The sequence below is a fragment of the Dermacentor silvarum genome, chromosome 6 (assembly GCF_013339745.2).
Source record: "Dermacentor silvarum isolate Dsil-2018 chromosome 6, BIME_Dsil_1.4, whole genome shotgun sequence".
NCBI classification, from domain to species: domain Eukaryota; kingdom Metazoa; phylum Arthropoda; class Arachnida; order Ixodida; family Ixodidae; genus Dermacentor; species Dermacentor silvarum.
In genome coordinates, this window is record NC_051159.1 from 157,062,986 (window position 1) to 157,077,646 (window position 14,661).

General features: G+C 47.1%; 1 protein-coding gene across 4 annotated transcripts in view; it reads left to right on the forward strand.

Moving 5' to 3' along the window:
- The window catches only part of LOC119456287 (hemicentin-2), a 249,404-nt gene that overhangs the window by 154,388 nt on the left and 80,355 nt on the right, over positions 1 to 14,661 (forward strand). The window lies entirely within an intron of this gene.

The window sequence follows — 14,661 nt, forward strand, 5'->3', positions numbered from 1 at the left end:
GCACTTCACAGATTTTGAGAACGTGCAACACGATTCTTTCACGACATTTAAAGCACACGTATATGTAGAAGAACTTAAAAAATAATTAATTTACCCCAAAATGATTTGGACCACGACTTTGCGCCACCCACTCAACAAGCGTTATCAAGCGACAACTTTTAGGTTTGCGGAGGTTAAGGTTGTTTACCAAAGTTGCAGGCAGCGAATCGTTTTATATATTTTATGAGTTCAGCCGAAGTTATGAAACAGTGTGAACCACAAAGGACAGTTTCAGCTGATCAACCAGATAGACAGATGAATGGGATGCGAAGGTGTAGACAAGGAACAGAAAAACGTGCGTGGTTGAAATTCCGAACGCATAGCGTTTTCCAATGCTCCATAAGGTTTAGATTATGGTGAATTTTAGATAAGCTTAAATCTAAAAACACATAGATCAGAATGAACTGGCACGTACAAGGAAACAAGCAGGCGTATACCACACTGTGAGCTAGATAGCGTTTCAAAGCCAGTGCAAACATAGGGTTCCGTTACTGTACACATTTACGCAATATCTTGCGAGACAACATTTCAATATATGTTTAAAGGTGCATTTGCATCCCGTGACGGCCTGAAAAGGCAGAACGCTCCACGGAGGCCTCCGGTGTTAGTAGTAAACAATGCCGCTTACCTAATAAGCCTGAAGTGCATACACGAACAATTGGCAATATCCCGGCATTAGAAAACTGTCTCGTAATGGTGAAGAGAAATATTTTACGAGGGACACGCTCAAAACTCATTCCGACAGACTAAAAAAAAACGTCTTAATAATTTATTTCTCATCAAGCTGATAACTTACTCTGGTTAGTGAAGTAAGGCTGCGTAAAAGGAGCACATGGAAATTAAAAATAAACTAGCAGGGCACAAAAATAAACTATGCAGATCGCCAACTGTGAATAAATTTTTTTCTTTGCATGTTCTCCAGTAGGTGAAATTTTGCTACTTTCGTGCAAATCTTGTATCAACTACATGCCTGGAAACTTCCTTCTCAAGTCAAAGGTTGGTCATCGTGCAGGCATCCTCAAACAAGTTGTCGTCTTATTTCTGGACATGAGCTGGCTGCATGATTAGACTATTAGCTTTGCTCGCCTTAATGAAAAATGCCGCCGTTGTCAAAACATCAAAGACAACACCGCATCTAGATTGAGCTTGTACAGTTTTCAGGTGACGATGCAAGGTAAATCAGTATGAAGCTTTAGCAAGAGCCTTATTTTATCAAGTTGTAAGAAGATCCACCGTTCATTCGAAACAAAAAAAAAATGCTGCTGCGCTCAGGACTCTCGGCGTCTTGCTTGCGGAACGCTGTGAACAGGCACAGAATTCAGAAACAGCAAGGCGTAATCGCAACAAATCTCCGCGAAAATCCTCAACGGCAAAAACTCCGTCGGTTTATGTTGGTGCGAGCAATAGAAGGCGGAAGAACCCAAAGCGTGTGTTATCTTCATTTGTCGAGCTGTACTTGTGGCTTCTCTAGACTAAGATATTTCAAATGACCAAATCAAGCCATACAGACATCTCCAGGCAATATAATTCGCTCATCTGCAACTCTATTCCAATAAGATACGAGCGCTTTGATTTTAGTGGCGATTTAAGCCTCTTATTACGGCCGACGACAGGCTTACAAGCCGTACGGTATAAGCGATGCGCTTTGAGAAGATATCATTATGTTATGCAACATGTCTCAGCGCTTTCGTAAGGATAAATGCGCGTGCGATGTTTAAGTGGCTTTGAGTGCTTCGAACTTCAAAAGATGGCATGAAGCGTCATGAAATTAATTTCGATAGCTAGAGATCTCGTTACGTTCTATACAATCTTAGCAGAGAAGATCCCGCCTCTCAGCTCCCTTTTTCGTTTCAAAATATTGCTACGTCGGTATAATAAACAGAACGTGCCACTCGAGTCAAGACTTTCACTTGCAGAGTTTTTAAAAGCGAAGCCTTGAAGTTTCAAACCCAGTTGAAAGACACAGGAGGAAATTTCTGTCTGTCGTATTTTGGGATGTCCTGTTGTGTTACGTTCTGTTGTCGGATGTTCTGTTGTCAGACGTCCTTTAATTCTTGAGAAATATTTAATTGGAAAGAGGACAGAGAGTTCCTTATGACTATGTAAATTTGTTAGTGTAAAGAAAAGCCAGAAGTAAAGACAAAAATAGAAAAGTTCTCTAAGGCAGAGCTTTGAACCTACGCCCAAACACTTCTGTACCCAGTATGTTACAACTGCGCCACGCCGAACGTGGTTGTGTTCGTACATTTTAACCTTGTCAACAGGAAAAATCTTTGTTGATGCTGGTGTTCACAGCCGTACGTTGACAGTCTAGGTGCACTTGCACAGCATCACGTGAACTGGCATCTCTCTAGAAGAGTGAAAGTGTTGTTACTATCGACAACTAGCCCGTGAAGTGCTAGAACATTGTTTTTGCTTTACGATATGCTGATTTTTCTTTACTTAAAAAAGCAACACATTGAATATGCCTACGGTCTGCTTGCCACTTATAAGACCAGAAATATAAGACCAGTCAACCGCGCAGAGTAACTTGCTTTTGACGGCTAAGAAGGGAAAGACTGATCAGACGGAAACGATATGTCTTCACGAAAGGAAGTTGAAGAGCAGCTCACGGAAAATCTGTTGAACATTGGCGAAAGGTCAATATTGTTACACTACAATTTGTCTTATTCTTTCACTCCCCAGAATAGCTGACAACACTAATGCTGGTAACCATCCCAATTTTACTTACCATTATTCCCTTCTTTTTTGTTTGCACCTCATAAACACCACCTGTGAAGCTACTCTTTATGGGCGATCTACATAAAATATAATTGAACATATTTTTTCCTTGCCAGAAACTACAGCCCCTCCCCTCCAACCCCCCCCCCCCCCCCCCCCCCCGTCCACGAAAAGAGCTGAATGTTCTGCGTGCAAGTAATCAGCACAGCTGTTGAGCAATAGTGAGCTCGCACACAAATGCACAATTGATACAAGCATTTCAACTCTGTCTCTGGTCCTTATTATACGAACTTGGTGCTTGTGCTGCATCAAGCATCACTTGGCTGCTTGTATGCGGCGTGTGTCTGTATCATTATTTTAAGCTTTACCATGCGTATAGGTAACACCGTTGTACTCGTAACGTGCGGCAATGACTACCTGCACGAGTCATGCGACTAGTATAGGCTTTATGTTAATGAAAATAAAATTAAAGGCCTCCTGCCAAAAGAGCGAACGCTCTCTGCGTGCGAAAGGACGCTGCATAATGCGGAGAAACCAAAAATAACATGAACGGTGCACTCAAGTCTGCGAGGAACCAGGAACTACCTCACACAGAACGGAAGTTAACAAAAGCAGCAATTACGCATTGTTCAATGGAGCTCAACTATTCTCAGCGATGTGGAAAGTTGGGCTAGTCCTTGTCAGTGCGCTGCTCCACCAATACGGTATGATGATATTCTCAGCGACATCCATGCCACAAGCGATCCAACCCCAGTATCAGGTGCAGCAGCAGTCCCAACTTCCGCCGCAGTTGTGCTTCAGCCCACGTTGAGTCCTACGCAAAATGACTCGCGCTCGTGGGGAAAACGCAGTTTACGGCGGCTTCTGCAGAACCGTCTCGTGGCATTCAATCACACCTCTCCTCATGGCTGTCGGGCGCTCGGGCTGAGTGCCCCGCTGTGTGCGAGGACAAATGGTGAGAGGGAAACGAAAGGGAGGTGCGTGGGGCGTCAAGGAAACGTCGGCACAGCGGTAGCTCTATTGCAGCGTAACGACGCCGAAAGCGGCCGGACCGAGCCAAGCCGAGCTCAGTCATGCCGAGCCAGTGCGCCGCGCTTCGGTAGCAACGGCACCGCAGGGAGGAATCCGCTGCACCACCATCGCCACCGCGGCCGGCAATGCTGCGGGCCGGCTCCCGCGGCATGACGGCTGGCCGGTTTGTGCGGCTGGCTGGTCCGATGCACCGCGCGGGCGTCTATTGTATCCATATTGCCCCACAGCGGCCACCACGGCTGCACTTCGCCTGATTACTCCGCTCTGGTTGCCAGGTCGCTCTTATCGACTGCACAGAGGCTCCTACCAGGCAGCCGTAATAGTGCTGTGTACGAAATGCAATATGTGTCTCGGTGAAAGAATGGAATATGGAATACTCCCCGCACCACTTCCCATTTTGGTAACCTTCTTTTATTTTTTTAGCGCTTAACGAAAAGACAAGTTACCAGCCCCGTTGTTTATTTGCCTCCATTCTTGAAGGCCCATCAGCCTGAACGACTCCAGTGGCAGCCGCTTGTTTTGTTTATTTTTTCTCTCTCTTTTTTTCGTTCCATTTTCGTGCTCACTATTTTGGGGCCACGATTTCGGTAAAAGTACGGCAGTGATCTCGGATAGCGACAATGCTCTTGTGCAGCATTATACTCACGGAGTGCTCGCCGTTCGACGAAACGGCACTCCTGAGCATTGTGGTGGTCGGTGAGAAATACTCGCATATTCGTTTACCAAGGCCCTCTCTGCGCAGGTGATAGATTATCCAGAAACGAAATGTCCCACGTCCCATGTGACACAAATATTCGTAATCCGTATGTGTTTGGCAACGTTGAGCAATCCTGCACCCTGAGCAAAACGGCTATCACATGGTACTGCGGTTTAACGAGTCGGTGCAACATTTATTAAGCATCAAATGCTTTTAGCCCCGTTGTCGGCAACATTCAAGAGACCTTCAGCCAAAATCCAGAGCCGTTATTCGGGCACTCAAGACGAGAATGAAACGAGAACATCCGGGCATCGTTGGGAGAGCAAAACGAGGTCGTCTGGGCAAGCAGTCAAAACGTATATCAAACGCTAGTTACTGTCCAAACAAGTTTAAAAAATTGCTTCCGATTTCTACCTAATGTGTGTTCACAATTCCACTTAAGCTGTAACTTCTAGTACGCTGAAGTTTAATTTGCCATTTCCAATAGCGGCGTTCAAAAGGCAGATACAGTGCACCATACAGTGGATTGTCATCTTTTGGCGCGGAGGCAGGGTTGCCTGTGTTCTTTTCTACGCCAGCGGTCCGTGAGTTCCACGGTGGGGGTTTTGCGCCGCCTCCTTCGAGAGATGGCGCCCCGTTGCGCGACCGGGCCGACCGCGTGCGGCGCGCCGCGGATGGTTGTTTGGCCGAGATGAGACTTGCAACGAGGTTCAGTTCGAAACAGGTTCATTTCGGCTCAGTAAGCTTTCAGGCCTGCGTCGCGGCACCAATCTGATTTGCCGGCAGCCAGTTCAAGCTTACATCTACGCTCAATTACGGGAGAGCCAGCACTTTTTTTTTTGTATACAGCTCTACATGAGGTACATGGTGTGCAGGATCATTTCCGTTTTTGTACTTGCATTTTTGGAAACATTTGGCTCCTGTACTCTTGTGAGCCTAAATATTATGGGCATGCAAGTCCTTTTGTTTTCAATTTTTTGTTCATCTACAGTAGACTCCACATATTCCCCTATGTATTACCGGCATACCGAATGCAAAATCCTATTGAGCATACAATCAAGCTTACTTTCGGGGTTATCATACTGTAAAATGTATGACATGAAGTTAACTATACGTTTGTTCAGACATTTGACGCTTTTTTAGCACCGCCTATAAACGTGGGGCAAGGGACACCAAAGTTGCCCAGCCAAGCTGTATCATTCTCCATAAAGCAGTGATGCAAAAAACAGCCACACGATGGATAGTGTTTCATTGTGCATCACGGCATGCTCGAGTGATTGGAACTGGATTATTGTGTGCACAACAGCCAGTTTTCTTTCTTCCTTGATCCAAGAGAAAGACGTGGGAGAGTTTCTTCATGTTTAAAATAATGGTCACCAGATTTCTTTTTCTTTTTTTCTGGTTGTGCGTGCTTTAAGCAGTGGTCTTTGAGTGCGCACGCCTGTAATATTTTCGGGACTTGTCGCATGCTTTTATGAACAAAACCTCCCATGGTTTGGCGCCTAAGAAGGGGGTATAAACGACAAATTACCAATGAGCTTACCCGACTGGACAGGGATTGTAGATTGGTGCCTGTACTTTGATACAGTGGCACGCGAGCTGTTCGAGGTAGCTGCTTACGTAAAAAAAGATGTGTACGGAGGTTCTCTTGTAAGAATACTGTTATGAAGATGTAGAATTATTTGCTGGGCTCCCTCAAAAGTTTAGTTGTCCAGAATATCGATACCAAGGTATTTAGAGGTTCATACATTTACTTTAAACTTGGTGATTTTCATAATTTATGCACTTAGGGCGGAAGAAGCGAAATTCAGTTTCTTATTTCTCACAGCTTCTTGACTTTTACTGCTCACATGTCATGGTATACCTCCGCGGAACGAGTAGACTGTGTATTGAACATTCGGCTGTCCTTTCACCTTATTGTTGGTTGTCTTAAATCCAGCATTCTAGAATACTATGCTAAATTTCAGTCCTTATCGTGTTAAACCGTGGTTTGCTTTGAGCAAGAACGAGGTCACAATCGTTGCACGCGTGGTGTGGGGTGAAAGTTGAATGCACTATAGCTCTTGATGTTATTTACGCGCATCAAGCTTATTTTCATTCATGCCTTTTTTGCACTCGAAATAAATACTCTAACATTCTCGAGACATTTTTGTGCTGGTCAAACCTTAAACAAATGCTACACGTGTGAGGACCCCCCCACCGTAACACGTATACCTCGCCATCTTTGCTACTTCTCGTGAAATCTCACGTGGCATAACATTGTGCGTTCTAGAGCAGGCGATAACTTAGGAGATTCTAGCTGACTCCTATTCTGCGCTTTTTATAGACTTCGCACATATAAAAAAAAATAAGTAAGAAGAATAACAACGCGCTGCACTTCTCAGTTTAAGGCTTGTGGTGGGTTCATGATTTGAAACACAATATCCATAATAAAAAGGACGCAACCGACCACCTGCCATTCCTCGCTTGGTCAATTTTTTTCCCTCTCGTTCTCTCTCTAGTTCGTGACCACTCTTGTCATGAAGGGATCACGCGCGACAGTGTCTTGTTCTGGTTGTTTACGTTTACCGCATGGCTCCGTGCGCCTTCAACTCGCTGAGGTGACCGGAATAGTAATCCATGTTTAATGAGTTCCTCTTCATTAGTAAGGCTTCAGCGGCGCTCATCCATGATTCAGGCCGCGCGCTTTCGTAAGCGTGATGCCGCGAAAGTATGCCTATACCGCGGCTAGGCCTACGGCCTCGCACGCCACGGAAGGTTCGCTTAGCCTTTCGTTTGTGCCAAAGCGTGAATAACCACGTAGTCGTCAGGAATGACGGGTTTAGCTGGGCCGGAACTGCACAGAGAAAGCGAGTGTGCGTGTGGCACAGAGAAAGCGAGTGTGCGTGTGAGAGAGAGATAGGGAGAGAAAAATATTTGTTGAAAAATAAATGAAAACCCCGGCTGCTATACTGCAGTCGGCCGTCCCAATCTCTTCGAACGCCTCCCGCTGGTGAAGTTTTCTCGGCAGACAGGGACGAAGATATATTATTATTGCGAGAGCAATTGTATGGACACTTCAATCAGATTTCTGCCGTCAGCGTCGCCGTTGCGTGAGGTTTCGTATAAAGTCCAAGGGCGATAAAATCGCCGCCGCGCACCGTATGCGCGAGTGAAAGCGCGCGCGGGACGCGCGCTATCACGGAGAGCGAACGCACGGCGGAAAGCAAACGCGACCGTCGTGCGAAAGGCCGTGGGGGTATGGCAGGGAGGAATGGAGGCGGGGCGACGCTGTGCTGCTTCACCAAATGCTTATCTTGCAGCCGGGCGCAAGGGCAACTGGCCATTCAATCTCCCACGCGAAATCAAGAAAGCGGGAAGGCAGCGCGGTAGGGAGAGGGGGGGCAGTTCCTTCTCTGCCAACAACTTCTTCTCTGCACAACTCCTCTGTACTTTGACCGGCGGTCCCCCGCACCGTCTTTTATCTCCACACGGCTCTGACCTTTGTATGCGCTGTGCATTCGCCGCTCAGTTTCAGTAAAGTCCAGGTTCTTCTCGTACCACTCCTCCACTTGGGCGTCCGAGACGCACCGCCAGAGACGGTCTACGCAAGTAGAGGATGTACTGCCGCTAACGATAGCGGCGACGGGTTCGCTGGGTGCTTCTTCTGACATTGAATTAGACAGAGATGACGATAAAAAAAAAATCTCCGTCGCATGCCCCCGCGCGAGGGACACGTGTAAATGCAGAGCATAGTGGGGTTCCGTGGTGTTGGTGTTAGAGGGAGAGGGGGTGGAGAGAGGGCGCGCTATCACGCCAGCACCTGCTGTTGCTACGCTGCTTGCAGCGCCGGAGCGCGACTCAACTACGACGCTTCGCGCGCAAGCGTGATGCGGGAGAGGAGGAGTGGGGGAGAGGGCGAACCTGTGCTTGAGGTGTTGTGGACGGACGGCGCACGCTACATGTGAGTTAACGAAATGCTCTGCATTTAAAACACTTTCTATTTACAATTACAAGAATTTCCAAATACAAATACACATACAAGACGGGACTGGAACGCATAGGGCAAACCTATATCGGCAGAGCCGATGGTGCATAGCACCCTAGTTTGTCCAGAACGCTTGGTCGAGGCAACGTGGCCAGGTTTTCTACCCTTCGGTGCCCCGCCCCAAGCATTTACCACCCAATCGCCACCGAGTGGCTTTGAGTGGTCCGCCGACGCACCAATCACGAATATTGTACTAGGATCGTCTTTTTCGCCGGCACTTCGAGTATTGCGTTTCTTCCAAGCGCCCTTTTCTCCACCACCTTTTACGGTGTCTTTCTCCCTCTCCATCAAATAAACATACAAATAAAAACAACGCTCCAAGAAAAGGGGGGGGGGGGGGGTGACAGATGCATAGCATGCGTGCTCCCGCGCAAAGTCACAGCGCCCGGCACAACGGGTTAAATAAAATCCTAATAAGCAGGTAGTACCTGCAAGCCGAAGCAATTGACCTTTGCTGTGACGGTCTCTCCGCTCGCACCTATACGAAAAACTGATAGCGTATTAGCTACGGGTCATTCGTCAATGCAAGCTGTCAACTGACACTTTAGGCTCGGGTACACCTATTTAGTAAATGCTTGCTTGCTCAGAGAACCTTTTCACGGTGGTCAATTGGCAGTGGTCTCCGAAAGGGGTTGTCAAAATGGTTACAATGGGAAAGCGGCACGCGGTAAATAATGAGTACTGCGTTCACGCGTTCTGTGCCGATGACACGCCCGGTACGCGCACATTAGGAGCCAGCGACAGTCACTGACATCTAAGCTTTGCTGTCAGGGCGACTGCACGCGATGTACGTGACGAAGCACTGAAATTCCCTCTTCTTGAGATCAGCTTTCTGTACTCTGGGGTGCTAATGGCGTCGTCACGCACCCTCTACGTTTGCTCAGTGCCAGCCGGCTCTACTCGCCCCTCCGCGTGTCAGGTATAATCGGCATGTCATGAGCTGCGCCTCTGCCTTATCTCGGCGCCGTCACCGCGACGGGCGCCCACCACTGGCACTTAATCATCCCATTGTATTTCGCTGGTCAAGCAACGACCATTGACCAAATACGCTAGCCGTCTCTTAAGCTTTCCTCCGCAGCCGTTCCCTTCAACATGGTGAAAAGGGTGGAAAATGCCGATTTCAAGCTTGCCGAGCTACAATTAAAGACCTAACTCATTCTTTTCCAGCAGCAGGCTTACAGTTTCCGTTGAAGCGATACACCGCGCGAACCTTCGCCCGCTGCGGCGGCTGCGCTTGCTGCCAGCGTTTTGACAGTCGTTGTCTGCGGTCATTCAGTGTGATCTATTCATGTTTGCTTGTGCGCGTTGACTCCACGCTTGTTAATTCAGCTAGTAAGCGAATGTGTCCAAGGTTATGCAGCCGATAAAACTACTATCCCTACTCCGAATAGCTCTCTACTAAATTTCTATCGCAATTGATGCTTCGCCTTTCGGGCGAAACTACATTTTTTTTTTGTAGCGTTATCGCTGCGCGAGGCATGTCAGTTGTATGCGACAGTCTGCACTGTGTACGCCATGGACAGTTATAAGGCGCTTTGGATACGTTCTGTAAGCATGGCCTATGTTACTGTATATATATTTAGTGATGCCACTCTTGTAGGAATGTTTCCTTTGTTTTTTAAAATAAATTTTGGGAGACCTTGGCTTCTATATATGACGCCTCACGGCGATACTCACAATGCACTCGCAAGAATAAATGTCGCAAAACTGATATATATATATATATATATATATAAAATAAAACGACAGCACAATACTGTCGCATCAGGTATATGCTGCTGGAGACATAAAATCTATTTCTCGCACGGCAATTACACTTCACTGAATATGTGAACCAATGTCCTCGAAGAAACTCGTTATAGCGCCTATTCTCAGTTCACTGCTCCTGGAGGCCCGTGTTTTTCCTGCCTAAATATCCTGCCGTTGACAGCATGAAAGTACCGCCAAAAATGTTGGGTGAACGTTATATACATCACGGTTACATATGCGAACCCGCATGTATAATTATAGATCGAGCGAACAATCCAAGCACAGACATCGAAGCAGAAGCGCCTAGCGGAAACAGAGACAGAAAAATAACATAGTTATGCGCAATAGACCTCGATATATCTTCTTCGTCGCAGAAAAATTGCAAGACCGTTCTTTCAGAAGCCGTGAATGTTTGTTTATTCTTCGTCGCGTTTTTGTTCGGCTGTCACAAAATTTGACAAGCGTTCAAGAGTACGAACGCGTTGAATTCTGAAGTTATTAAGATACGAACTCTCTTATGCGGGATCTATTGGACTCCGAAAAGAGATATTATTCCACATGGCGACCAGGATAGGTAATTCGACATTTGCATTTACCTTCTGCATTTTCTATGCTATGTCTAGTTTCCTGTCACAAATTGTAGTGTTCGCTGTCATAAAACATTCAGCCTTTGCTTTATTATTGAGTCGCGTCATATTTTACAAGGCTGACATGTTTTATTTACCACTTTCATTTTAAGAAGTAGGAGCTCTGAGCATCTTTCAATGTCCCTGATCAAATGTGTTTTGCCGGCCCTTTCGTGCATTAAAAACGTAAGCCGTCGAAAAAACTATAAACGCAGATGAAGCCCAGACCAATACAAAACCCAGGCTATACTAAGTCTGCTGGAAACAGACCTATTCAACTGATACAAGCTTTAAATCTCTCATTAACTTTAACAGTCCTTTGTAACTTAACCGTTGTTTTTCTGAGTTTCCCGCCAGGTTAAAAGTGGATAAAGTAAACTACTGCGCACATACAATAACTTCATCAGCTGAAAGTGCAAGCCAGTTCACTTGACAGCAGTGCCTTTCGGCATGACTATTCCTGCAGCGCTTTAAGCAACACTCGCTTATATGTCAAATGTTATAAGCTTAAAGAGGTTTCCAATAATATAAGGGAAGGCTTTCAATGGTCTCACATTTTCGCAATATATAATTATTCTCTATGCATAGGGCTCTCAGATGACTCTTAAACGCTAAGCTGTCTAGTCGAGTACAAGTCTCAGCCACTTAGACGACATATCATTTTCGAAAAAAAAATGCTAATGCGCTTTTGAAAGCAGCCAAGCTATACGAGCTATTATGAGTATACCTGAGTGAACGTCGATCTACAGCTGTGAGTACAGTAGGTTTTCTTTTTCCTCTTCCTCTTTATTTCGCCTTGCCCACGAGCAGGGTAGCCAAGCATGCGCGACCATGGTTAAATCTTCTGCGTTTTCTTATTTCCATCTCTCTCTCTTCATCTGGTTCTCTAAGATACGGAACACGGGGAGAATATGAAAGTAAAAGCATCTAGAGAAAAATAAAAGACAGAAAATAAGGCCCTACCAAGCCTTCCAAACTTTCTTCTTCTATGCTTTGCATTCTTTATTCGCCATTTGTAACGAACAGAAACATCGAAAGCTATGACATGAAGGGTCTTGCAAATTTGCCTTGTGGGGATGCGCCACTCACGCGCGTCCCCTGATGTTGTTTTCTCCGCATAGCTCGCGTCTCCTGTAGTCCGGCTTGTCCGCGTGGCTAAGCACCGGAGGCGGTCGTAGTGGTTGCGGCGCGTTGCGAGAGATGGCGCGAGTGTCGCGATGCTAACGCCACCGAACGGCGTGGTGACTTGGGAGAAAAAGGTCGAAAGCGCTTCCTATTGGCTTGGGATCGGCGACGGACACGCACGAACGTTTCGCGCGTGCGCCGGCCCGCTTCGCGGGACTGTCTCGCGAGGCTAAGAGCAGGACACCGGTATGGACGAACACGGATCGTTCGAACGCGCCACCGTTCGCGTGACCGTACACGTGAACGCCTAGGCGATGGTGTCACAGCATGGGGCGAACATATTCTCTCGCTATCGGGTCGCGGTGAGTCGGACTTCCTTGATTTGTCGCGCGCCCATGTGAATGTTCTATTGGTAGTAATTAGGCTAGTGTGCATTAGTGTATGAAAGGCGCAATAAATGCCCCTTTGCTTGTTTGCACCACTGTGTTGTCGTTCCTTTGTCCCAAGAGCACGTATGAGACCCCACAGCCTTCTGGGTGAATTCGGAAGATTTAACGAAATAATACTTTCCAGTAACTACCTGGCCTATCGGGTGTAAGTGCACAATGCATATGAGTAGAGCTGCATTTTCGTTGGCGTCTACAAATATAAACGGTTCACACTTGTCCCCTAAAGCAGGTGCAACATGAGCATCTCGATGCAGCATACATAGGATTTTTTTTTTTTTGTGCAACAGAATCAGGCATCGCCGAATTCTTGCGTCTTGAACTTCATTACTGCAATCAAAGCGGCATGCCGGCCCAGATCGCACAGAAGTTTTCATTTTTGACCAGCACCGCTGTTCTGCGTACTTATTCAACCTCCTAGCTTTGCTTCGTATAACAGTACTAAATTCACTTGACAAACTTTTCATTTTAATAAAGGATCCGTTTTCTTAAACATGCGAATCCACAGATTAAGAACGTAGCTCTTCTAATGCGTAGCATTCCATGACTCGGCTCGTACTTTTCTTTCCTTAAGTTTCGCGTAGTTTGTGGTTTTATTTCCCTGTTGGCCCACCCCAAATTTCAAGCTGGTTCAACCCCAAGTTTAGGTTGACCGACCCCCATATCACCCCAAAATAAGGTTTGCCCACCCCCATATAACCCTCAAATTTAGGTTCACCCAGTCCCAAATTTAAATTGGCCCACCCCAACCCCATGTATGTTCTATTGTATGTATTCCTATGGGAAAAGTGTCTCGCTTTTTTGCGTTGCAGACACGATTTTGCACGATCTTGCTTCCAAACCTGCTTGGGTACCAGCCAAAGAATGCGACGCATTAAAAAAAATCGAGCGCTGTCTTTCGCGGTTAATATTCGGAATTCAAACTCGCAACTGCAGTGATCGCCAAGTTGAACGCCGAGTAGCTCTAAACATCAGCGGCTATGGCTCCCATTCCTCTCACATCATTGGCGCTAATTCAATTGTCCGAGCGCGCTCGAGCGGCTGGCACGCACGGAGCCGCGAAATGCGACGCGATACGATATCTCCATGTTATAGGCATTGGCCCGTGTTTCGGTAGTCATACCATTTCATTCACGATCAGCTTCAACGCGCGCGCGTCACGAGTGCACTGTACGGGTGTTCCATAGTGCATGCCTGCGGGCCTTATTCTCTGCCTTCCTGGCATTGGCGGATCCCTTTTCGCACTCCGAACTCTCTCGGCCGGCACACAATTCATTAGTCCGCGCGAATCTAGAATTTCGCTCTGCGGAAAGCACCCCCCCCCCCCCTCCTCTTTTCCACTTCCTGCCCCTTTCTATACCCGCGTTTTACGCAGACCTCCTTGTCCTTCGGGCTTCGACTGTACCACATCACCGAGGCGGCGAGCTCGCTTTGTTCGCCTCGTTTCACGGCTGCACTGGGATCGCTCGAGTCGAAGATTACGAGGAATTCGAGAGCGCTGCCCATCGGAGCAGGAAGGAGACGTGCACGCAGGGCAGGGGGTCGAAAAGACTACGCGTTCACCCTCGTCGGCGCCCCGGGCCCGCCAATGCCTCGCAGCCATTATGGGAGCCCGCGTCGCCTTTTCAGATATTATACGGAGGAAGACTACTGCGTTCGGCGACCATAGCAACTAATTAAACAGCGATGGCTTCGGTGCCGAAGCTGTAATGCAAGCTGACATAGATTAAAGTACATATAATGACATAAGCGTGCTCTTATTCCGAAAGCAAGCTAAGGAGCAGCCGACTATGCGGATCTTTAAATGCAGGGGCGCGTGCACTGCACTCTGATCTATCGATGAGTTTCTTTGTTAGTGTCTGGCGCTAGAAGGAGCGTCAGTTTGCCCTTGAGACATAACAATAATTGTGGAGTGGGCTTGATCTAAAGGACTATACATGCTCTCGTGATTCGGGGCAGCAGTAAGAATATTTTCTTGCGCTATCAAAATTCTAGATTTGCAAAGGCACGTAGATGTGAGAGGCAGGCTGAACCCAACCTTTCTGGCCCTTTCTAAAGCAAATTATTTCTCCGTAGCAAAACTGAGCCGTTCGGTGGTTCACGATGGTGCCTCCTGACGCTGCGCACACGTAGACAAGAATTCTGGCGGAACCCATCTCACGATCACTGTCGATCTTAATGGGATTAGCGTTCAAGCGA